Raw genomic sequence first — 26,677 nt, forward strand, 5'->3', positions numbered from 1 at the left:
GCTAGGGAGTCGCAGAGGGTTTGAGAGGGGGTGATGTCGTTAGAGTTGGCCGATGGGTTGGAGAATTCCTTGACGATGTTGAAAAGTTCCTTGCTGTTGTGGGCGTTGTTGTCAAGTCGATCCTTGAATGCTGTTTTCTTGGCTTTTCGGATCAGTTGGTGGTGAGTGCGGGTGGCGCTTTTGAAGGCGTCCTTGTTGCTGGTGGATGGGTCTTTTTTCCAGGCCTTTTCAAGGGAGCGGCATAGTTTCTTGGACTTCTTGAGATCATCGTTGAACCATGATGCCTTCTTGTTGCCAAGTTTGTGTTGACGTTTTTTCAGTGGTGCTAAGGAGTCGGCGGTGTTGGATAACCAAAGGGTGAGGTTGGAGGCGGCTTCGTTGGCGTTAGAAGAGAGGGCTGGGGAAGTTCGAAGGAGCGATGCGGAGATCTGATCCGTGGTGATTTTGTTCCAGTTTCTTTGTAGGGTTGGTTGGAGGTGAATGATGGGTTTCGGCTTGTTGTAGGTGAAGTGAACGCAGCTGTGGTCAGTCCAGAGGAGATCCGTAGTGTGGCTGAAGGAGATATGGTTGCTGGAGGTGAAGATTGGGTCGAGTGTGTGACCTGCGATGTGGGTGGGAGAAGTGACCAGTTGTTTAAGTCCGAGGTTGGCGAGGTTGTCTAAGAGGGTGGCGGAGTTGCGGTCGTTGATCTTTTCGAGGTGAAAGTTGAGGTCTCCCAGAAGGATGTAGTCTTTGGAGGGGAGCGCGTGTGGAGTGATGAAGTCCGTGATGTCTTCACTGAATTTTGCGCGGGGTCCTGGTGGTCTGTAGAGGAGGGTGCCTCTAAGAGTTGTCTTGGGGTCGATGTGGATCTGGAAGTGAAGGTGTTCGGAGTTAGCGAGGTTGGCGTCAGAGCTGGTAGAGATGCGGATGGATTTCTTATGGACGATAGCGATTCCTCCTCCTGTATGGTCGGTGCGGTCCTTGCGTGTGATCTTATAGTCATCGGGGATAGCGATGGTGATGTCTGGGGCGGAGGAAGCGTTCATCCATGTTTCCGTTAGGAAGGCGACGTCTGGAGAGATGGTGTCTAGTAGATTCCATAGGTCAATGGCGTGTCTGTGGATCGAGCGGGTGTTGAGAAGGATGCATTGTAGGTGGTTGGGGTCAGGAATCTGTGGTGTGGTCGTAGCGGAGATGTTGTCGGTGCCGCTGAATTTGCAGGAGTAGCAAGAGAATGGTCCATGGGTGTGTCCAGGAGCGGCTTGGACGCAGTTGGGGGCGCGACCGGGGTTGAGGGCTAGGAGGGTGGCGGCATCGTAGGTGACGCGGGGGGGCTGGGCAGCGCGAGGGGCAGGGGGTATAGCGCTGGGCGCGGTCCAGGCGCGGACGGGCGTAGACGGGCTTACCTTTGGCGCACCTTCGGCGCGGGTTGGGCGCGGTCGCTGCGCGTGAACGCTGCACGCGGGAACGGCTGTCATATAAGGAGGGTGGAGGGGGAGGGGCGAGGGCGTCTCAGCTGGGAGGCGGGGCGGGCTCGGGATGACCAAAACAACAACAACAATCCGACAAAATGGAGGCGGAGGGGGGAGCCCAGTGGAAATGCGCGCAAACAGGAAAAGCGGCGCTTTAAATAAATGACAAATGCAGTTTCAAAACAGCGTCTAGCAGGCAAACAGGAAAAGCGGCGCTTTCAATAAATGAAAAAAAAATGCAATTCCAATACAGCGTCTAGCAGGCAAACAGGAAAAGCGGCGCTTTCAATAAATGAAAAAAATGCAATTTCAATACAGCGTCTAGCAGGCACACAGCAGGCAGCAGTAGATGGCACAAAAGCAAGCAGCAACGATACCAGTGACGCAGCAGGACACTGGGGAGCGACCACTCAGTCCAGGGGAAACGAGCGAGTCACAGCGCTTTACTGTGGTGGAGCGCTGATATGGTCAGTGGGAGGGCGTCTCAGCTGGGAGGCGGGGCGGGCTCGGGATGACCAAAACAACAACAACAATCCGACAAAATGGAGGCGGAGGGGGGAGCCCAGTGGAAATGCGCGCAAACAGGAAAAGCGGCGCTTTAAATAAATGACAAATGCAGTTTCAAAACAGCGTCTAGCAGGCAAACAGGAAAAGCGGCGCTTTCAATAAATGAAAAAAAAAATGCAATTCCAATACAGCGTCTAGCAGGCAAACAGGAAAAGCGGCGCTTTCAATAAATTAAAAAAATGCAATTTCAATACAGCGTCTAGCAGGCACACAGCAGGCAGCAGTAGATGGCACAAAAGCAAGCAGCAACGATACCAGTGACGCAGCAGGACACTGGGGAGCGACCACTCAGTCCAGGGGAAACGAGCGAGTCGTTTTTTAAGGAAAAGACAGGCTGAGAGGAGAAGACATGAAACAGGGTAGGAGAGATGCAGAGAGAAAGGGCTATAGAATTTAGTGAGGTGAGAGCTAGAGCAACTGCAAGGCTGTGGAGAGGCGGGAACGCGGAGGTACAGAGCAGGGGAAAGAGACAGTGTAAAGTTGTCAAGGGAGAGCACAGAGATAGCAAACAAGAGACTCAGAGACAACTATAAAGAGAAGAGTGGCAAGGGTGGGTTAATAGTTTTTTTTTAAGTGCATGAACAAGCTGGCACCTGTTATCATGCATGTTTTAATACATTGGACATATTTGAATATAGCATGATGTTTTCGGCATGTGTTATGTGGTGACAGCCATCTACATTTGTTCTTTTGGCAAAAGAATAGACATTTGTTAGTAAAACGATTCGTGCATGTTCAGTGATAACACAATTGGTATTTGTTTGTCAGTGTGACCAACATTTTCTTTGCGCAGTAAAATTAAATGAAAAGTGTTGAAATTCTACTGCAACAAGGAAGTGTTGTAGAGGCATACAAGTGGGCATCACTTTGTTCTAGATATTTGTGTATGGCCCTATACATAATTTGTAATGGGAATATCAGAATATTCTGCTGACACCACCTTTTCTTCAGAGAATAGGCGAGACCCTCTTAAGGGATCAGGGAGGGAAATACATGGGTGCCACTCATGTTAGGACTTTTTAATCACAGAGTAATCCCCATTTGCGAAACCTCACTTGATTGAGCGGAGAGGCTTTGGGCTTCATGCAGATCTCTAGGACCACCACCAACATACAAGAGAATAAAGCCCATTAGTGTTCTCACAAGCTTGAAAGCAAGTTTCCCAGCAGGGGAGACGGTGTGTGGCACCTAATATTGCTTTAACTAGGCCACACAGCCCACAAGGAATGTGCATCATACAGACAGCCCTCAAAGCCGACCACGTTGTTTTAAAAGAGAAACAAGAAGAGATACAAGGGGAAAAAGAGAGATTGTGCAGAAAGTAAAATGTTACTTCATTAGGCATCCAGATTTGCTGCACAACTATTATATATAATCAAAATACCTCAAATAAATATTCAGCGCTGAAAAATTCAGATTTTAGCTGAAAATGGCCAAAGAGGGAAGGTGTGAAAGAAACAGGCATTTGCGCAACTCACTCATAGATCTGTGTGACATTTAATCAGGCAGCATAACCAGAGGGATAGCTCTTCTGTCTCAGGCCCAATGGTTGAGTTGCATGATGTTAAAAAAAAACCAGAGGGTAGTGGCCAATCGCCTTTTCGGTCAGTGACGGGTGTAGTGCAAGGGTGCATGTTGGGCTTATGATAGGAACACTTGATCAGACCACAAGGGTCTTGCAAATTTAAGCACATTTGCTCCTTTTGAGGGACAGCAGGACACCCAGAGTGTATATGCTTTTAAAAATCAAAGGAGAGGACTAGGCAAAAGTTAGGTCCTCTCACTATTTGGAGGTGCTAATCCCTCTCCAGCATCACTACTGGTCTTGAATCCTTGGATGAACCTGTATCTTCATGGGGCTGCCGCACAGCAATTGTATTTGGGTTTTTGTTTTGTGTAAGGCATTTGCATATAACCAACAGTAATACAGTTTAAGCACTACAAAAGGACACCACACCAGTTTAGAAAAATATCCAATATTTTTATATACTTAAGATAAGACCCAAAGGGGGCGTGGCCAAGATGGCGACGGAGTAAGACGTGCCTGCGAGCTCCTCCGGCACCCCGAGCCCTTCATAGCTTTGTTTAGCAGTCTTGGGGCGATTTCAGCCCCGGCTTTGACTCTCCTGGGTCTCCAGAGGCGCCCTGCATTGGTTTGTCCCTTCTCCTGTCGAGCTACGACACGGGACGGCGGACCTGGCCGAGGTGTTACTTTGGTGGCGCACTTGCTCCGGAGCGGCCTACGGGGCTTTGCCTGGGCGGCTTCGACCCTTTGCGAGAGGGGACTCGAGACTTTGGCTGGCGACCAAGTGAAGCTCTTCTGTGCGTGTCCCCTACATTGGCGCTGTGACGAGCCCGCCTGTGGTTCCAGTGGCCCAGCCGGCAATTATCGTCGTACGGAGGTGACAAGGAGGCGCCGTCCTGTCTGGGGCCTTGCTGGACAGCGTCAGCGGCGAACGATCGGAGAAGTGGTGCCATCTTGCCTCCTATCTTCGGCATTGGGACGTCGCACCATGTCGACGAGGACTCGCCTGAATAAACCGGGGAAGGAAGGTCCCGGGAAGGGGGCGTCTGGTTCGCCCCCCGGCCCTAGCAAGTCACCGACCAAAGATGACGCTGATGGCCCGGTCACGAAGGCCTTCCTGATCGAGCTTTTTTCCTCCATCAAGGAGGATATCACGGAACTGAAAGCGCAACTGGCCTCCGACCTCCGTGAAGTCCGTCGTGATGTAGATGGCATTGGCGAGCGTGTAGCTACCCTGGAGGACCATGACTTGGGCCTCAGTGGGGATGTCCATCAGCTACAGCAGGACCTACTCCAGCTTCGTGAGCAGAATCTGGATCTTCAGGCCCACTGCGAGGAGCTGGAAAACAGGTCCCGTCGCAATAACATTCGGATTAGAGCGGTGCCCTCAGATGGTGACGGTGGAAATCTGCGGGAATATGTGGAGGCTCTTTTCTACACATCTTGGCGGAGGACGATCGCGATGAAGTCAAGCTGGACAGGGTACATCGGGTGGGCCTGCCGCGTGGCGCGCGCTCGCCGCCCCCCCGACATCTTGGCTTGTGTCCATGACTTTCAGCTGAAGGAGATGATCTTGCGGAAGGCGAGGGACACTAACAATTTGCTTTTTCGCGGACACAGCCCCAACTTTTTCAGGACCTGGCGGCCTCCACCCTGCAGAAGCGACGGGACTTTCGCCCAGTCACGGCTTTCCTGAGGGAACACGGGGTGTCCTACTCCTGGGGTCACCCCTTTCGGCTAATCTTCCGATGGCAAAATAGACTGGCGCAGGTGCGTACTGTGGCGTCCGCCAGGGACCTGCTGGGAATGGAGGAAACATCTGCTTCGGCGGACGCTACTGCCTCACTGAGAAGACGTCGCCGCTCCCCGCCTTGGCAGAGAGCGGGCCGACAGCGCACAGCAGAGGGGCCTTCCCCGTCAGCGAGCCAGACTGAGAGGTGAGATGCTTTGGCCTCGGTGGCCCAGGTGACTGAATCGAGCCGAGTGGACAGCTCCTCGGCGGCTTAGGCCCCATCATCAGCGGCCAGTGGGGGCCGGAGGGCTCTACCACCTCAGGTACTCTGTGGGACTTTTCTCCAATGGAGGGTTACCCCGGCCGTGGAATCGGGGGGGGCATTACCTGGGTCTTCTACCCCCGACCCTTACGGTCATGTCTGACTTTCATTGTTCTCTCTCTACTTTTCGTTTTCCTTTTTCTATGGTTTGTTTTTGAGACTCCTGAGGACTCAGATGGGCTTGTTGGGGTTGGACCCCGGTGGTGGTGGATTGGGACCTGGTGTGGCTGTGGTGTGTTTGGTTTGTCTCTAGCGTTGGGCTGCATTACTGGAAGCGCTGGGTGGGGAGGTTGGTCTCGATGTTGCCTGTTACGATAGGCTCTTGGAACGTTAAAGGCCTTAACTCGCCTCAGAAGCGTCAAAAGATCTGGAAATATATTCTAGATCATCAGCTGGATGTGCTGGGCCTTCAGGAGACTCACTTGGCTCGCAAAGATGAATCCAGGCTCAAGCACAGGCAGTATCCCCTGATTTATAAATCATCTGCCACTACTAAGCACCGTGGGGTGGCTCTTTTGTTCCGATCTGCCCTTCAGTTTCAACCTGTGGGGGTGCGGGGGGACAAAGAAGGGAGGTGGTTGATGGTGAAGGGGATGCTCATGGGTAAACTTTGCACATGGGTGGTGGTCTATGCTCCAAACACGGGGCAGCATGGGTTCCTTGAGACTCTCTTGAATGTGATTGGGGACTTTGGGGAGGGAGCGTTGATTGTGCTGGGGGATTTCAACTTGGTTTGGGATAAAGATTTTGATTGTTCGCATCAACAGAGGACTGAGACGGGTCTCTTTTCCCCGGAGCTACGTGATACTTTGTTAAGTCTGGGCCTTGTTGATAGCTGGCGCTCCCTCCACCCCCGCACTAGGGACTATACGTTCTATTCACATGTTCACCACACCTACTCCCGTCTCGACCATATTTTTGTGCCTCAATCTTTACAGGGTGACCTGCGTGATAGCAAAATTTTTCCACTTTCAGTTTCGGATCATAGCCTTTTGGCGACATGCTTGAATTGGGCCCCTGATTCGTCCCCTCATCGCAAATGGTATTTCCCGGCATCCCTCACGCGTCATGAGGAATCCTGTAAGAAGCTTCGGGCGGCCATTGGGGAGTTCTTTGAGCTGAATACGACTGGCGACACCTCGATCTTTACCCAATGGGACGCCTTCAAGGCGTCGACACGTGGTACATGCATTGCTCTGAACTCCGCCCTGAATAGGCTTCGGCGGGAAGAAAGGGAGGCGTTGGAGGCGCAACTGACCACGTTGGAATCTGCGCATAAGCAGAATCCTTCTAGAAGGACGCTTCGTCCTCTAGCGGCGGTACGAGGGAAGCTCAAGGCACATTATAATAACCGAGCAGAATATACTCTTCTACGCTTACGGCGCCTCTCCTACGCTCAGGGCAATAAAGTAGGAAAGCACTTAGCACGGCAGCTCCGTGATAAACGTGAGAGAGAATATGTGGGTGGTATTCGGAACCCCTTCGGGGTAGTGGAACACAAGGACGCGGATAAGGCAGCGCTCTTTGGTGACTTCTATGCTGCTCTGTACTCGGCGGACCGCTTGGTGCCGTCCGCTCAACGAGCATATCTGGAGAACCTAGCGCTACCGCAGGTCTCCAAGGAGTGGAATGACCTTCTGGAGGCCCCGATTACTAGGGAGGAGGTACTCTCTGCCATTCGGTCTCTCAAGCCGCATAAAGCACCGGGCCCGGACGGCTATACAGCCTCCTTTTATCAGACGTTCACGTCTGAGTTGGGGGACCGTTTGGTGCTCCTCTTCAACACCATGAGGGATGAGGGCCACACCTCGGGTTCTATGGCGGAGGCTATGATTTCGATAATTCCCAAGACGGGGAAAGACCCCTCCAGGTATGAATCCTATCGACCCATTGCCCTCCTGAATATTGATGCTAAGTTGTATTCTTCTATCTTGGCCGCTCGACTTAAGGACCTTATGCCCGCTCTCATTCATCCGGATCAATCGGGCTTTATAAAGGGTCGCCAGACCCACGATAACACTAGACGCCTAATTCACCTGATTGAGAAGGCCGAACGCTTTCGGATCCCAGCTGTCCTGCTCGGCCTTGACGCCGAAAAGGCATTCAACCGGGTGGACTGGAACTTTCTCTTTAGCACTCTACAGGCATTTGGCTTTTCCCCCACGTTTATCCCTATGCTCCGGGCCAACTATCACGACCCGCGTTCGAGGGTCATGGTGAACGGCCATGTCTCTCCGTTTTTTGCTCATTCTCGAGGCACGAGGCAGGGCTGCCCCCTATCCCCCTTACTTTTTGCACTTAGCATAGAGCCTCTTGCTATTAGGGTTCGTGAGGATCCGGATATTGTGGGCCTCCCCTTTTCGGGGGAACAGCATAAAATCTCTTTGTTTGCTGACGATGTCCTTTTGTCGCTAGCTGACCCCGGGACCTCCCTCCCGCGGGTGCAGGACGTGCTGTCCCAATTTGAAGCGGTGGCGGGGTTTCGGGTGAACGCCGGCAAATCATACATACTTAATCTCACGCTCCCGCCCTCTGAAGTAGAGCGCATCCGACCGCTCACTCCTCTGGCCTGGGCGGGCTCCTCCATTCAATATCTTGGGGTCCAGCTGACCTCTTCCATCGCCACCCTATATGCAGCTAACTTCCCTCCTCTGCTGTCTCAGATACAGGCTGAGCTGACTCGCTGGAAGCCTATGTTTATTTCTTGGCTTGGGCGTGTAAATGCCGTCAAGATGACGCTGCTCCCCAAGCTTTTGTACTTGTTCCAAGCCCTCCCCATTCCCTTGGACGGGGTTTCTTTCGGCGACTGAAAACTATGATTTTGCGTTACGTCTGGCAGGGGGGCCGAGCCAGACTTTCCTTTCTTACACTTCGCCGACCTCAGAGAAAGGGTGGGGCTGGCCTGCCGGACATGCTCCTTTACTATAAAGCGGCACAACTCCGGGTGTTGGCTGAATGGACTCAAATGGAGTCGGAGAAGCATTGGTTGCACATGGACAGGAGTGTGGCGGGGCGCTCTATTTGGGACCTGGTTTGGAAGGCGAAAGGGGATCGGCCTCGCAACGCATACATTAGCACTCCTACTAGCACCACTCTGAAGGTCTGGGACTCGATCTCTCATGACGAGCGGTGGACTTCCTTTCCTTCCCCCTTCACACCTATTCACTTTAATCCTGCATTCCCGCCGGCGCTAGTTGAGGGGCCCTTTGACAGTTGGAAGGCGGGAGGCTGCCATGCACTTACACACTTGTTTCATGGCTATGAGCCGCTCACCTTCCACAACTGCATGCGCGATTATGGTGTGCCACCTACTGAACGCTACCGACATGCCCAGCTGCTGCATTGGGCACTGTCTCCTGAGGTGAGGGACGCTGCAACGAGGCCTCCCATAGCTTTTGAGTCCTACATTACTCGCACGTCCTCCATGAAGGGGGTGATTTCCTTTCTCTACGATTTGCTGTTAACCACGGCTGTTTCACCTCGCCCTAGATACATGGGGTTGTGGGAAGGGCACCTGGGGAGAGACATCTCCGACGCAGAGTGGTCACATCTTTGGCGCGATCTACACACATTTAATCATTCGATCGATCTTAGGGAAGCACATATGAAAACCATGTTAGATTGGTATCTATATCCGACCCGATTGAAAAGGATTTTTCCTTCAGCTTCTGATAGATGTTGGCGGGGCTGTGGACTTTTGGGGGACTTCCGCCATATCTGGTGGGACTGCCCCATCATACGCCCCTACTGGGAGGAGATACTGTCCCATATTAGGGAGATCCTGGGCTACCCGGTTCCAGATTCCATTGGCTTTGTGCTCCTTGGCCTTCGGGACCCGCTTCTGGAGCACCAAACCAGGGCTGACAAGCACATCCTTTGGCTCTGCCTGGGAGCGGCCAAACTCACTCTGGCTGCCTCATGGAAAAAGAAGGAGGCCCCGGCTCTTTCCCTCTGGTTTGCAAGACTTTGGAGGCTGCTAAGTGTGGAACGGATGGCAGATATCTTTAGGAACAACTTTAAGAATTTTGCTTTCAGATGGGGCCCACTGGTCCGCTTTCTTTCTCGTGGGTTGCCGTCCGTGGTATGCCCGCCCACTGTACGAGCCTTGCATCTGTTTCAAGTGTGATCCGTGCCTGTGTGAACGGTTGTTGTCTGGCCGCCACCATCGGGGGGGTGGGCGCACTGGGGAGGTTGGAGTCTCTGGGGAGGGGGGGGGGGTTTCTCTTTTTTGGGTTTGCCTTTCTTTTTTGACAGGGGATGTGGACGATTTGCTTTTATGATATTGCACATTATGCTGAGTTTCTTGAGGCCGCACTGCGGGGAGGCGTGCACGGACCTGGTCGACCTAGCCTCTGGATTGCACTGACTTGCCCGATGCCATACAGGCTTTCCCCTCCGGACTTCTCAGGGGGTTTGACACTCTCCCGAACTGCATTTTTGGAACTTTTTCTTTTTGGCACTATTACGTCCTGCCCTGGGTGTTGACACTGCTCAGCCCTTCATAAACGTTTCCTGCTGCCTGGCCTCTTTGTATTGACCCCTGCGTGGGTACATCTCTGATTTGCAATTTATGTGTCTTCATCCCCTCCTTCCTTTCTATTGTTTTTCTGTTCCCTTAATAAAAACTATCTTTTACAAAAAGATAAGACCCAAAATGATAAAAATCCACAATACAGTACTTAAAAACCTTCAGTCATCAAAATATGCTTGAAAAACAGTTCCTTGATGTCGATAGCTGCGTCCGGGGCTATCACTGCATTGTGAACAAACAAATCCAAACAGTTCTGGCTGACCGCGGCCTCGCAGGCCAGCTATGATGTCGGGAAGACCCACAAACAGTATCTTTTAGAAATACAGGGAATCGAGAACCTCTCGTTGAGCTTCCTAAAGCACGTCGTCCACAGGAGTCGGTTCCGGAGGTCGGTGCAGGAGTCGTCGGGCCCTCAAAGTCACAAACGTTGCAGATCAAACTCCTCTGTGTTGAAGTCAGGAGCGCTGGCGTCGGCAGGAGTCGGGTGCTGCAGTGCAAAGTGCAGCAGAGCGGCGTGCATTGCCGTCAGGTCGGGGTACGAGCAGAGGCTTGGTGGCAGCGTCAGATGGCGTCGTCGATGGGACAAGGGTCGCGGTGCGAAGTGAATGTTGTTCTCGTCACGGAGCTGGCAGACCACGGTGCAAGGTTGGCTGACGAACTGGAGTCGATGGCCCCGGCGTCGGTAGGCCAAGGATGCGGTGGGGGATGAGGGCGGTGCGACGTGTAACTTTACGAGCAGTGCCCCCGAACCACGGTGCAAGCAGCGGCGTAGATTTCGGCGTAGAGCGTCGTCGTCCAGGATACCAAGGTGTCGTCAAAAAATGAGGAGGAGGGGAGCAGATTGCGATGCCGTCAGGTTCCGATGCGAGCAGCAGCTCGGTGGCGGCGTCAGCAGGCGTCGGGGAGACCAGGGTCGCGGTGCAGCATTGCGGCGGTGCCCTACTTGGTGCCGTTCGGACATGGAGTCGGCAGCGGCGGCGTCTACATCGGCTGGTTGCTTTTTAATCTGTTGCTGCACAAAACACACAGTTCCTAGTGCTGAGGGCAGAAGAGCTTGAAGTCTTTGCTGTTCCTGAGACTTGTTGAACAGGGGGGCAAGCTCTACATCTTGCCCTTGGAGAAACTCACAAAAGTAGATTGCAGTAAGTTCAGTCCAGTCCTTTCCCTGCCCAAGACAGAATCATCCACTGCAGGACAAAACAGCAAAGCACACAGCAAAGTGGTAGTTCTTCCTCACAGCTTTTCCAGCTCTTCTTCTTGGCAGTCTTCTAGGTCAAAAAGTGTTATGAAGTTATTTATGCCACTGAAATTAAGCTATCCTGGCTGAATAGCAGTGAAACCCCAAAACCGGTCCTAGGATGCTTGTTTCCAGTCCAGGGAGGACCTAGCTTGGCAGTTCGGGCTGGACTGTTCCCATGAGGCACAGGCTCAAGACTGATTTGCATATGGCTAGGTTTAAACTGGAATGGCAGTGAGCAAAAAAACGATGGATTTAGGCCTGGATTTCTGTACTTGGGTGAATGTATGACATTGTTCTGCATTCTGTCCATCAACTGTTGTTTTTGCCCCAATATTTATAACCCAAAATCCTTTGATCTCTTAGGCAGAGAGTGTCTGTGCCCGGCCAGAACCAGTTCTGCCTTCTCTGGTGTGACTTCCTGGCAGGAGGTGGAGACAGCATGGTGAGAGGCAGGCCAGGCCCTTTGAGGTGCAAGAAAATCTCCTCCCCCTTCCCCAATTGCAGCCCAGGTCTATTCCGCACTTTCCTTACCCACCTAGACTATCTGGAGCCACTCCTGCTCCCCAGCCTTCTGTCATCCAAAACCCAGACAGGCAATCCACATTCCAGCAGAGGCACACAAAAGTGGTATTTTCAAACACAGAATGTAAAAATCACCTTCACTAAAAGACGCATCTTTAGATTCGGAGTTCAGGCATACTAAACTATTTTCCTACCTAATTACCGGGCCAATTATGTTTATAAGATGTTATAAACAAACTCCTCATTCTGTCCTATGGGGAACAGGTAGCCTTGCAATAGCGAAAAATGAAATTGGACGTAATTCTCTATCAGGACATGTCACATACACCAGGGCATGTCCTACCTTTCACAAACACTGCACCCGGCCCACAGGGGCACCTTGGGCCTACCTTAGGGGTGGCTGACATGTAAGAAAAGGGAAGGTGAGGGACTGCCAAGTGTGTGCACTGGCCAAGTCAACATGGCAGACTGCACTCAGACTCCGCAATGGCAGGTCTGACTTACCTTTTCAGGGCTACTCACGTGGGTGGCACGGCCCGCTAGTAGCATTTGATTCACAGGCTCTGGCACACTCAGTGCACTTTACTAGGGACTAACAAGTAAATCAAATATCCAATCATGGAAACACCAATCCATAACACAATTTTCCACAGGATCACTTGCACTTTACCACTGATCAGCAGTGAGAAAAGTATGCAGAAACACTACGTCAGCAAAAACCGGGAGGTCAGAAAGCAAAAACACAGGGGAAACACGCCAAAAGATGCCAAGTCTAACAGTGATGGTTTCAGAATACCTGCTTAGAACTAGGGATGGACATGGCAAAACAGAAGATTGAGAAAGAACTGAAACTGAGATGGGTGGCTGGACCATTTGCAAGCCCCTTGTTGGCAGGGCTTGTTTGTTCCTCTTGGGCTTGGTTCCCAAGAAAGACCCCGGGGAGTTTAGGCTGATCCATAACCTCTCAGTGAGGTGCTTCTGTTAATGACACAAAAGCCCCATCCCTCTGCTTGGACAAATAGACATCCTTGGATGTGCAACGGATTTGTTAAGACAATTAGACCACGTGGGGCCTCATGGCCAAAACAGACATTGAGTCAGCCATCCGTCTATTTCCAGTCCACCCGGATGACTATCACTTATTGGGTTTCAATTTCAGGGACATTTCTACTATGAGAAGTGCATGCCCATGTTGTACTCAGTCTCTTGTGCCTACTTCAAACAGTTTTGCACCTTTTGGGAATGGGTTTTTACACAGGCATCAGTTCTGGTTCAGTTATTCACTATTTGGACAATTTCCTATTCCTCAGGCCGAGTAAGTCTGATAGCTGTGCTAAATCCCCAGGTAACTTTCAGCGCCTAGTGTCAGATTTCAAAATTCCCTTAGCTCAGGAAAAAAAACGCAAGAGCAGCAACATCCCTGGTATTCCTGGTTATAGAAAGAAATTTGGTTAAAAGGGGATGCAGACTCCCAGCAGATAAAGTGGACACCTTCAGAGCCTCCCTGGGACGGAAGGTCACCTTACACCAGTTACAAACTTTGGTAGGTCAGCTCAATACCCATGGGTCACCCCTTTTCTCACTCCATAGCTCAGGCCTTTTCTGGCCTGAAAGACAATTACCACAGAACCTGCCTACAGAAGCAGAATTTGAGTTTTTAGTAGACCTTTCACAAAAACTTAATGGTTCGAGGGTGTGACCAGCTCCCTTATGGTCAAGCCAAAATTTGGGTTGGTTACACATCTGGCAGGCGGTGTAGTTTCGGTGCCATCCTAGGCACAAAATGATGTACCCAGGTCTGACCTCAGGCCTGGTTGGATTCAGGCTTTGGGTGGAATATCACCTTTCTGGAATTGTTTCCCATCGTGGTGACCCTGCACTTTGGGACTGACCAGTTTGGCAACCAGTCAATCACCTTCTGGTCAGACAACATGGCGGTGGTTGAATGCATCAACTCTCAGCACACAAGGTCCAAGAAAGTTCTTGTTACATTAAAAGAATTGGTCTTGATTTGTTTAAAAAATAACATTCTGTTTAAAGCGAAAAATGTACTAAGTATCTTGAATAATGCAGCCTATGCTTTGTCTCGTCTCATGTTACACGATTTCACACACTTTCAACCAAGGGCAGAGGCAGAACAAATGCAGTTTTGAAGACGTCTATGGAACCTTTCAACTCAACTGTCTCGGATTTGATATCAGCCAAGCTTGCATCGGAAACAACGTAAGCTTATAAAAGGGTCTTTGCCAGCTACATGGCATGCATACAAACCTGAGGCGCAGCTCTTCTCTTTAACTAATTGGCGGGGTTTTATAGAATACATGCAAATGCAGGGTAGATCAGCAGCTTTTGCTAAGTGACACGTACCAGCAGTGGCCTTCTTTGTAAAATTGGTGCTGTACTCATACCATTCACAATCCTTTCTAATTAAGAAAGCCCTGAAAGGATGTGAAAGGTTGAAGGGGTCAAACCAAGATCAAAGGCATCCAATCGATGCAGAAAAGTTGGAGAAGATTATTGGCGCCTTGTACGGGGTATGCGAGTCTGCATAAGAGGTGACTTTTACACCAGCATTTACCCTCGCATTTTATGGAGCCTTCAGGGTTTCTGGGATTGTGGACATGTCCAAACATTACTTACATGGGGGGATTTGGGTCAGTGGCATATCTTGCTTTGGAGAGGACTTGGTCATTACCATTCCACGCTCCAAGAGGTACCAGTTGGGAAAAAGTGAAAATTGAGGATGGCAGACAGGTTCTCGGGTGTCCAGTGGCCACAGCGTGCAGATTCTGACAGGTACCTCCCAAAGTGGCAGCTACCTCCCAGCTAGTCCACTTTACTGGCATCTCCTTCACAAGATTAAAGTTCACACAGCTTATGCGCAAATCTCTATGGGCCCGCGGGCATCCAAGCGGATTTCAGCTCACACTCCTTTAGAATTGGGGCAGCAACATCTGCAGTGAGAACGGCGCTTTACCTGGAAGCAGTCAAGAGAATTGGCAGGTGGAGGTCAGATTGCTACAAGCGCTATGTGTGACTCAATATGCTGTACGTATGAATGTTTCTCTTCAGACATGTGAAGTAATTACATTTATTTTCTCCTGTTAGTATTGCATTAGGACACATGGCTACATTCAGTGTATGGATTCTCTGGAATCAATTTGTGCGGCTGGAAAGGTCAGCAATTACTGAGAGTCGGTTCCACAGGCAGGCTTCGAAAACAAATCTTTTCCACTGGGCCCGTAAAGGCACTCTTCGCTTGAATGGACTATGACAGCTATTTCAGGAGGTGAACTACATGGGGAAACCCAATCCCGGTACTCGTCATCCTCCCCATCGGCGACAATGACTTGGCAGCTATGGGCAGGAGGACCCTATATAAGATCTTGATGGCTGAAATCTCTAGGGAAACTAGGACATGGCCAGGTGCAGTCATTGCATGGTCACACATCACCCCAAGGAGGGTTTGGAAGTCGGCTGGTACTCTAAGGGTCTCAACAAATTGGTTAGGCACGTAAACAGCAAAATGAGAAGGTTGCTCAGTACGGCTGGCTTAAGACAATTCCCCACAAATGCCTCCGAGGGGACTCATTCTTTCACACGGATCGCTATCATTTATCAACCAAGGACAACGAGTTGTGGAGAACTTAGTGGCTTTCGCCATACAACATTTCTCACAACCCTAGGTGATGGGGGGGGGGGGGAATCCTGGCTCGTCTGGGAACCACCCAAGCCTGTGGTGGATGTTTGGCCACAAAAGAGGTGAGCAACCTTGGCATCAGGAATATAAGTGCAGGTAAACCCAAGATGGAATTGGGTTTAAGCCGTTTCCTCAACTCATGGCAAGGAATCTATGGTCTCTAGAAAAGGGCTGTTGAAGTCCACAACCACGATTGCCCATAGCCAGACAAAGTACCACATTACACGTCCCTGGGAATGTTAGTGAATGGTGACTGCACCAGGGGACCAATAAACAGCTTGGTTGCCTAGGCCCACCTCCTGTTCGGGTGCCAGGGGGATTCCCACTTTTGAGTGGCTCTGGAGCACATGGTTGTTTTGGGTGGACGAGCTTTCATGCTAGCCCATGCTCCCTCTATCTTGAGAGAGCTGGTGGGTTTGCCTTATAAAGAACTGCTAAGGGTGGGCTCAGTGGGGTGGTGGGGGGGGGGGGGTGGTGCGGGGGCATTTTTCCTGTGTCCAAGTCAATTAAACTAGGTGATGCCACAGGGAACCTGAGAGGTGGCCAATCATGACTCTGGCAGTGATTAAGAAATGTAAGAAGGTGGCTAGGAGATTTCAATGTATGATATTAAATCATCAACTGTTTCTCTACTGTACATTTGTATGAAAATGGTTTTACTTAAAATGTTTTTACCTGGTACATTGTGTTTATAATGATTTATAAATACTGTGTGAGAATGGAATATATTCTGTAACATAATAATGACAGTGAGACTTGGATCATTTTTGTTGACTTGCATTGTTGTTAGGAGGAGTGCTGTCTGATGGCTTTGGGGGGAGGCTGGGTTTACAGGCCTCAATGTGGTCCCCCACCTGTGAAATTAAGCACTACAAGTGTTCTTCTATTGGAGAGTCAAAGTTGCCACTGCTGAAAATGACTTGAGTTTTTTCACTGCCAGGCCATGTAAACCTCTAACTATACATGTCCTACTTTTTAAATACCAAGCACCCACCCTTGGGCATACAGTACCGACCTTAGGGATGACTTATAAGCATTAAAAAGGAAGGTATAGGCCTGACAAAAAGTTTATTTTACTAGGTTGAAATGGCAGTTTAAAAATAGAGACACAGGCTGCAAGGAAAGTCCTGGAAACATGCTTTACAGAGCTAATATAGAGTGTGGCACGATGAGTGCTGAAGACGATTTGTAGCATTTAATTTACAGGCCCTAGGTACACATAGTATCATTTACTAAGGACTTATAAGTAAATTAAATGTGTTAATTAGATGAAAGCCAATTTTAACACATTTAAAAGGAAGAGCACAACCAATGTACCACTAGTAAGAAGGAGTAAAGTGTGCAGAGTCCTATGGACAACACAAATGGGTTCAGTTGAGAAAGGCAAAAATCTGTGGGAATACCACACAAAAGATGGTAATTTCAAAACAGAAGCCATCCAAGAAAGTATAAAAGAGTAACAGTAAAGCCAAACAATAGTTAAGTAACAGGTGGGCTGCAATCTCCTGCATGTTCTTGATTAGACAGAAATATGTGTTTCGCAGCTAGACAGCTTGCCCTTTTATCTTGATGTCTCTGTAGTCCTCCAGCACACCATCAGGAGGACGCTCCCCAATACCACATGGAGGCCGCTCCACAATACCACACTGACTCCAGTGCGACAATATAGATTATACATATTTGTGTGCGGGTAAAAATGCTCTGGTATAAAAACCCATATTTCACAGGGCCATTCTTTGGCAGCATTATTTCATCCATTTCAAGACAGAACTGTACTTTTAAGCGATTTGCTGGCCTGATTGTGTGCGCACCCTCTTCTTTTGTTTTTGGATTATAAACTGGTCTCACCAAGATAGGTACAAGCAGGGTGAGCTCAAGGATGGGTGTAATATATGATCTGCTTTGTGTACAGGTCCAGACACTCCGAGCCCTATTCAATAAAAAAAAGTGTAAATGTGCAGGTGGAGAGTACTTTAACAAGTTTCTTCTATTGACAAACACTTCAAAAAGTATCAGTGGAACACGAGCCAGGTGCAGGCTTTTAAGTCTTCTTCAGTGAATGGCATGTGACATATACGATAGGGTCCTATTTCCTGTGCGGAAACATACATAGAGTAGAATTCCAAAAAGCAGAATGGAAACCCTATGCAAAAGCACCCATTCTTCCCCATGCAGGAAGCCCTTTGCTTACCCCGCCCTCAAATGTGGGATGATTCACTCCCTTTTCCATCCTGGAAACAGAGTTTCTCCAGCCTTTGGCTGGAGTAAATTTCCTCGACTATTTCCAGGGTGGGAAAGGGTCAGTTTGAGAATACGCACAAATGTACATGTTGGTGGGTGTTCTCAAAGTTCAAAGGCAAGAGAAGAACCTTATCGACTCTTTGAGTGGGATTTACTACAGTGGATTTCTTTGCACTTGAAATCTGTAGTAGCATGCTACAAGGAATCTATTTGTGACTTTGTGACATGCATAAATAGAGGCATTTTCAGCTGTAAACATATAATTACATATTTTTAAAGTATTTTATTTTTGGAATTTTTAAAGTGCTACCAATCATCTTCAAAGGGAAATCACAGCGCCAAGTGCTAGCAATTACTGAGTCAGCAGGACAAAACTAGGGAAAGATGCGAAGAGCGATAGTCCAAAAATAGCACCATTTTAATTTTTTTTTCATTTTTTCAATTTCAGAAACTTCCAGAAATAATTTTGGGAATAGGTCCCTCCATGGGTAAGTTGCCTGTCTTCTTGTAGGACCAGTTTCTGGTAGGACGAGTTTGACCAGATCCTTCAATCGCCCAGGACAGTGGGCTGTTACATGTCAATGACCATGCAGCTAATGTGTCTAACAGGCTGGCACGAAGTTTGATCATGAGTTTCTGAAAGGTGTTAAGAGTGCAATAGAGTTGTATGAATTAAGAAAGCTTCTCTCACCTATACCTTTGTGCATGAATAACAGTTTAATCGCTTATTGGGATGGGAATGTACTATACATAGTGTACAGTGATATTACCCTTCCCAGAGTGCCTTAATGTGAGAGTCTAATGTCCTGATTTCATGTTATTTTGGCCCCAGCCTCACACTAGTCTAGACTGTGTCCAGAGGCCTAGGCTTCAAGGTTGACATGAGTGTGGTCCTGGACCTGTCCAGTGGGATGGAGGAGTGCACCAAGCAAGCCCTAATTTTAATGACAATGGACTACTGCCTCTGTCGTTGATTTAGCATGTAGACTAGTGGTGGCAGAGTACCGTGCTTTGTGAATCCATACCTGTGACCAGACCTTTTTATCTGCGTCACTGAAGTGGAAGCGGACTCACCACTGTAACCAGAGTTGTGTCGAGGCAGACTATGCTGCAACAACCAAGAACTGTGCCCAAAGCAGAGTGTGCTGCAGCAACTAAGAACTATGCCTAAGGTAGACGCTGCTGCCGCATTTGAAGAGCGCGCCCATGACTGCTATCATGCGGCTTTGACCGCCGATCCCTTGGTGGACCATTTGCTGCACCTCACCGGAAGACCTAAAAGTGGGTCTGACTCATACTGTGATAGCCTGCTGATCACCAGTGCCAGCACCCATCTTCAAGGATGTTGGGTGGCAACCCCACTACTGTACTCTATTGTGACCAACCCGGACCATGAGCTGAGCTGACAGCTAGCGTATCTACTTCCACAATTAGTAGATTTGTACCCTCCACACATTCTGAGGCAAATAGCCGAGTCTATAGGCCCAGTGTACTTCGAGTTATTCACAGCCTAGCTGCAGTCAGGGAGAGAGAGCGGAATCCTGGAAAAGGGCCAATGTGATTCCCGGCTTACAAAAATACATAAACTGACCATAAGTTCCATTAAAATTTTAGACCAGTCTCTGCTACCAACTACCTCAAAGTTTCTCGAAAAGATTGTGAATGCTCTTCTCTCAGAGTTTTCAGTCAGCTTTATTTAACCTGCTGCCTTCATCCGAGTTTCCGGGCATGGCATAGGGCGGAAGCAACCTTGCTGGAAATCACAAAATCCATTAAGATGGAGTTTACATCTTGGCCATATTGTCGCCTTGATTCTGCTTGATCTATCCGTGGCTTTTGACATTTCACATGAGATCCTGCTCCAACGGCTGGATCCAATTGGAGTGGGAGGAGGAGCGCTGATCTGGTTTTCCGTTTTTCTGTATCACAGAGAACAGGTAGCATGGATGAAGCCCTTTTACTCAGATGTGAAAACATTCAAATGTGGGGTGCTACAGAGCTCTGCACTGAGACCCGCTCTTTTTAACATTTGTATGTGCCTCCTAACTTTTTGGGTAGAGTAATTCAGCATTAAAATTGCTTCCTATGCGCATGATACGCAGCTATTGCTCTCTAATTAAGTCGACTCTCCCTCTGCCAATCAAACTTTTACATCATGTGTGGCAGCAGTGTTTAATTGGCTCAGACTTGATTGCCTACAGTGTAATTCGGATAAGACTGAAATTATGCTTTTAGGCCCCAACCCACTACCATATTAGACGGGTGCTTGGCCGAACAGCAGTACGCTGTCACCTCTCATCCCCCTACCTAGAGAGGGCGAGGAACCTGGGAGTGCTTTTTGATGTCCAGCTTTCCTTCAAGGCCCAGGTATATGTGGTTGTGAAATCCTGCTTCTGGAAGTAAGGAAGGTTTAAAAAAATCCTGGTTTTTCTTCCTTGTGACGTGCGGATATCAGTGGTCAGGACGCTGATTGTATACAGATTGGACTAAACTAATGTTCTTTTTCTGCGAAATCCAGAATATCTAACACACCAACTTCTGGGGGTACAGAACACTGCAATCCGCCTCTTGTTTAAACTGACCAAACAACCTTATGTGTCCCATTTCAGGTGACAATTGGACTGCACTGGTTGCCAGTCAGCTAAACAGCTATATTTAATTCCTTGACTATTGCACACGGAGCCTGCTACAAAACAGGTCCCAAATAACTCAATGACAGGATTCTTAAATACTGCCCTGCCAGGGTCCTTTACTCGAGGAATGCACAGATGATAGCTGTCCCCCACTTTAGAAGAAAGAGATGGCGCGGTGCCCTTTTTGTGGTACTAGTCACCAAGATTTGGATTAAGCTTCCTTCTCACCTAAGATTTCTTCTAGATGAGGCCACTTTCCGAAAATGTCTAAAAACGTATCTGATTAACTTATACGACTAGCAACCCGCCTGGTCTTTTACCTCGGCGCAAGGACACCCTTTGAGTAGTCATGAGATAGATAGATAGATAGATAGATAGATAGATAGATAGATATTCATTTAAGCAGAATCTAATAGAGACACATGGTGCAGAACCTTGCTTGCTGGCAAAAAAGATCACTTAAACTTGTGCGGTGATGGGAGTGAATCAAAGAGCACTCTTTTGAACGGAGTGCTCACATACCACACCGGAATAATCTGCTCCGGAGCCTTGATACGTGCCAAATAGACACTTTAAACCCTATGGGGATCTGCCTAGACTTACAAGAGGGCGGGTACCGGGGAAAAGGGATGGGGTACGGCAGAATCCAGGGCAAAGTATCCCAAGCATCAGTCTCTTTTCATTATATCTGCTATAAATTCCTATGTAGTACTACATTTTAAGTTTATAAATTAAAGTGCTTTACTTTTCTAAATAAAGTACTGGGTAGAGACAATCAGTGATTGCATTGCTAAAGTGCTAACTGGCTAAGATCTGATTGTCTGAACCCCCAGCCTACCTCTCTGAGAAGGCTGTAACTGCTCGCCACTACTACCACTGAGAGTAAGGTGATGAAGAAGCTGTACTTGTCTCAGTTTGCAGAGCCATAGTAGGACAGCCCCAGGTGCAATTTACTCAAGCTTCCCCAAGTGTGAGGCCAAATAGCCCCTGCTTGCCTTGTGCCCTCCCACCCCAACAGCGTCAAACACCTCTATTAAGCCAAAGCGTGTGGAATTAATGACTGAGAAGGGGAGGTGTGGTACGGTAAAATTTGCTGGTTTTATGTCTGTCAGTGTAATTAGAGGGTGACACAAGGAATTAAACCATCTCACTTAAGAGTCTCACAGTTAAACTATATTTTAGTGCTTCGAAGCAGCTTCTTGGAAGGATACAAACGCTATACAAATAGCATAACACAGCATCTAAACATGCTTTGCTCACATTGAAATATATGCCTCTATGTTTATTTAAAAATATGTGCACCCCATTAAAATAATATCAAAATAAATGCACAGCCCTTGTTGGCAAATGTATGATATTTTGACTGTGGAACGGATGGGCCCTATTCAGTAGGTCTGACTTGGCAATGCATTAGTCTGCAATAAGTACTGTTATTATTTCTTTCAAAATACATACAAGATTTGACGCCACACAAATAAGTATTACTGCCCTGGGTGTTAATGTTATCATTTCACCTCTTATGGAGTGCTTGCACTACAATATATGAGAGTCTTTTTCACATTTCAAAGGTACACTGAATCATCGTAGATGAAGGGGCCTATTTACTAAAATGTCACGCAGTGAAGCAAGTCACCTCACTGCACTGTGGGACGGAGAAAGGGTAGGAATGCGCTGTATTTAAAGAAATACAGCACATTCTTGCTTTTTCCCCTACGCTGGCACCCTTTTGGCGGCCTAGCGCCAACGCAGGCCCCTTTGCACCATGATGCAAGGGTGCCTGTGGTGCATGCAGGATTGTTTTTGTGCAGGCAGGGGTACCTTCCTGCACAAACACAAGCCCCATAGGTATATTCCTATTTCTATCGTGCTGCAGAATGCACCACACATAGAAAGAAGTAACAAGGAGAAATACAGATATTTTTCCTTGTTATGCATGTGGCCTGCATGGCTTCATAAATCTAACTTAAAGTTTGGGTGATGCATGTTGCGTGGTGCAAACGCGACACAAACCGCTCGTAAATAAGAGCGAAATTCTTTGTCTCATACATGTATAGTACACAGAAAGCAATCGTTTTTGTTTGTTTTAAACGGCAATATTATTTTTTTATGCTTTAGTCAGTACTCATGTGCATGTTTTTACCGGTCTGACATACCCATCGATTTGATCTTACAACCTGTGTCTTTCTTGATTGTACATGCATGTAAAGTTCCTGTTGTTTATCGTTTTATGAAAAGTCTCGTCGTTTTCTCCATATTAGTTATTAACTCTTTTCTCCCTCTATATTTTCTTGTTAAAAAATTCAACTTTTGCCAAACTCAGAAAAAAAATCTGATTTTAAAGGGTTAACACACGCATTAAACAGGCACAAATGCCACCTATGCTAGCTCATTAATGCCAGCCCTATTGGCTATGCAACTGGGTGTTTTTTCAGTCCCATTACTCTGACGAATGTGTATGTCAAAGGGTTCGCACATTGCAACCAATTAGATATTCTGACGACTTGGAAACTACGCTGCCTGTAGCACAGTCTGACAATGGTGTTTAAAACGCAGCTCACTCTGAAACCCCCTTCCTCATCCAGCGCCTCGCTGCCCGGTGTCCCAACGCACTCCAGCGCCTGCAGCCAATCCCCGGCACTCTCTTACACACTCCGAGCCAGGCACACGCAGTAGTCAAGGACGAACACTGACAGTCACCCACACGCTGCCATTTGGGGTTTGTACGCGTCGCGGTTGCTGTATTTTACCGGGGCACTGGCAGGTCAGTGTATCTGCGGCAGTCAAGGCCGTGGACGGAGCGGCGGTAAACCTATGGACGGAGTCTATCCACGAAGGCGGCGGTCGCTGCTGCTGTACACCGCGCTGGTGGCCGACCAGACTCGATCCCTGAGTTTATCTTCAGCTGCTCCAGTCTCCGCTCCGTACCGCCTCTTACTGCCAGCTTCGGCAGCAGGCGGAGGCAGACCGGGCTGGCCTCACACGCGGGCAAAGTCTGTGGTTTCGTCATGGCGGCCGCAGACAAGGGAAGTACTGTGTACACACTGTAGCAGCCACCTCCTTCAAACTTGAATGGGGCTGGTATTGTGAACCGCGGGAGTTTACCCCAATTTTTATATAGCGCGAACTGACCAAAAAGTTTTGGAGCGCTTTACATGAGCACCAGTTAAGTTACACGTGGGCTTTCGGTGTAGTTGCCCTAGTGTGAGGAGCGCCGTGTCGAGTAACAACATATTGATTCCACTACATTGAGTGCAGCGCTCTGAAGTTTCCCTGGGCCACAGTGCAGTTCTAAGACTTTTGGGGCTTGGCCAATAGGGGAGATGTGAAGCCTCTCTAATATGCACGTGACCTCACAGAAAGTGACTTCATTGGACAATTCTATGTCAGGACAGGAGGCTCCGATTATGCTTTCTCATTTCTTTAATGAAATGCTCAGCAGCCAATAAAAAACAACCAAAACTACATTTCCCATGAACACTAGGGAATGACCATAGAGACTACCATGTAAAAGGCCCAAACATTAGTCCTTCTTCCTCTTTCTTTGCTGCTCCGCAGCCAGTTAAGTCTATTTATCTTACTTATGCTCTTTGCTTAAATGTGCTTTGTTGTACTTTAATTGAGCTTGACTTGCCTTTCGCTGCTCTGCTTTGCTATAACGCGCGCAGCGTTGGTGTCTGCTTCGAGCACTTCGGCTCCGTTAGTGTTGCCGGCTGTTTCCGCGTCCGTTCTGCGGCGTGTCCCGTGGGAGCGTGTGTTCGCCTCTCTGCGCCTGGCCGCTTGTGCCCGGTTGCCTCTGGTGGAGCGGGAGTAGGGGTTGCCGGCTCGCGACGGGAGCGCGAGCGCTCTCGAGCCGGAGTTTGCAGGCGGCGGTGTCGCGCATGCGCACTGCGTTTCTCCGGCTTCTGAATTGCTTTCCTCACGCCGGTTGAGAGAAGGAGGTTCCTTGGAGCACTCACGCCCACAGTCTGCTAAACTTTCGACCCCGCTCGAAGCCGGAGCACAGGAAAGTGCTTTGGTTGTGTTTATGTGCATAGGCTCTGCCTAGAGTGATTATTTTGTTGGCAGGCTTATCTCCCTCCACGCTTAATTTGTTTATCTATCAAGTTTGATTCATTCAACCTCTTTTAGCCTGCTTTGGGGTGGTCACTCCCCCTTAATTGTATCTTTGATACTATATATCTGGGCCAGTCATCTTGTGGGCTTTGAATATCTGCACTCCAGTGCCATGGCGGAATATTATGACGCAGATGATTACTGCTTTTATGAGGATGAGGAGAATGATTCCCTTGAGTATAATCTAGTAGACAAACTGGATAAAGGTGTACAGCTATCGGTCAATAAGGCGCTTGTTCGTGCTATCAACCCACTTAAGCGCCACTTGAACCAATATGCGAAACAGCAAGGTTGGCTGCCTGCTTCACAGAAGTCCACCAAGTCGCCCCTTAATCCTCATAAATCTGACTTCCAGAAGCTGGCAAAGACTTTGGCGACTGAGGCTTCAAAATCTTCTGCGTCACACTTTACTGAAGAGTCAGATAATGCTCACACCTCTTCTGGTCAGGATTCTCCCCCTCCCAAGAAGCGTCTCCGCAAGGAGCATTTTGTTGACGCCCCTGAGCGTCCTTCCCTGCTTAATTTTGAGCCTGCGGACATTGTCCACCCGAACTCATCTTCATGGTTACCCTCTCCGGCTGTGGCTGCTTATATTCAAGCCCACGTTCGCCAGCCATTTGAAGCGTCAGTTCGGGCTAGGCTTCGTTCGGAGTGCCTGAGACCTGACCTTGCGGATCACCTAGCCGAAACTCCAGAGGTGGATCCGATGATGGTCACCTACCTAAAAAAGTATTCGAAGGATCCTAAGAAGGGCCTGGACCGTTCCTGGAGGTCGTGCCAGGATAAGTTGCTGGACATGCTTGGTCCCCTTTCCAAGATTCTTGATCTAGGCTTTCGGGCTAAAGAAGCTTCGGCTCTTGTGGACCCTGACGAGCTCATTGAGTGGGCGCAGAGGGCTGTCTGCCAGCTAGGAAATGTTAATTGCGCCGTTTCTGCGGAAAGGCGTAGATCCATCTTGCTTAAGTTAGATCCAAAATTAGCAGAATTGGCAACTTCGGAATCGGGTCCAGAGGCGCAGGGCCTATTGTTTGGTCAACCGTTTTTAAAAGAACTAACAAAGTTTGTATCCACCTTTAGTGGAATTGACAAAGCACAGGCATCCTTGCGCCGGGCCATGCGTCCGGTTTTTGCCAAGGCCGGACGACAACGGGGACGTTCGTTCGGCCGTGGGTCGCAGCAGCAGTCCCAGAGAGGGGCCTCACAGCAGCGTGGTGGAAACTATGACTCTGGATACTCCACTCGTGCAAATTTCTATCCATCCCGCAAAGGAAAGGGACAGTATGGCAAAGGTCGGTCAGGTGGACAGCAAGGACATTTCCAGGATTCCAGCGCTGCAGGTGAGCCTGATTCATGCTTGCGATGTGATGTTGGAGGGCAGAGTGCAATTTTTCCTAAACAATTGGCGTATGATCTCCAACGATGCATGGGTGCTAGAAACCGTTCAGGGTTTCAAAATAGAGTTCTATCACCTTCTGCATCAGACCCGTCTTCCCCCTCCTTTGCTGTTTTCCCTTCACGCGCAGGCTTGTCTGTCAGAGGAAATCGAAGTTCTCCTGCAGAAAGGAGCGATTGTTCCTACCGTCCGTCGTCCGAAGGGCTTTGTCAGCTCAGTCTTTCTGGTCGAGAAGAAAGGAGGCGGGTCTCGCCTAGTTCTCAACCTAAAAGACTTCAACGGCGGAGTTGTATACAGACACTTCAAGATGGAGGGCATCCATCTATTGCGGGATCTCCTTCGGAAAGGGGCCTGGATGGTCCGTCTGGACCTGAAGGACGCATATCTGTCAATCCCGATCTACAAGCCCCATCGTCGGTTTCTCCAATTTCAGTGGCAGGGGAGTTGGCACGAGTATCAAGTCCTCCCGTTCGGCCTTTCGTCGGCACCATGGTGCTTCACGAAACTACTGAGACCAGTTGGAGAACATCTACGGTCGCGGGGGGTCAGATTGATCATATATCTGGACAACATTCTCCTTATGGCGGATTGTCCTCTCAGGCTTCTGCAACATCTGGAGTGGTCCATCGAACTCTTGCAGTCTCTAGGTTTTCTGGTCAACATTCCGAAATCGGTTTTGGTCCCCACTCAATCTATAGATTTTC

At 49.0% G+C, this 26,677-nt stretch overlaps 1 protein-coding gene across 2 annotated transcripts in view; it reads right to left on the bottom strand.

Moving 5' to 3' along the window:
- The window catches only part of PLGRKT (plasminogen receptor with a C-terminal lysine), a 158,990-nt gene extending 135,529 nt beyond the window's left edge, over positions 1-23,461 (bottom strand). Inside the window, exon 1 of one of the 2 annotated variants that reach the window (XM_086963108.1) lies at positions 23,215-23,461. The gene's annotated coding sequence lies outside the window, so the exon portion shown is untranslated. Of the gene's footprint in view, positions 1-23,025 lie in introns of both variants that reach the window. The other variant, XM_086963109.1, reaches the window with a different exon arrangement.
- Between the last annotated feature and the right edge of the window lie 3,216 nt (positions 23,462-26,677).

The sequence above is a fragment of the Lissotriton vulgaris genome, chromosome 3_1 (assembly GCF_964263255.1).
Source record: "Lissotriton vulgaris chromosome 3_1, aLisVul1.2, whole genome shotgun sequence".
NCBI classification, from domain to species: Eukaryota; Metazoa; Chordata; class Amphibia; order Caudata; family Salamandridae; genus Lissotriton; species Lissotriton vulgaris.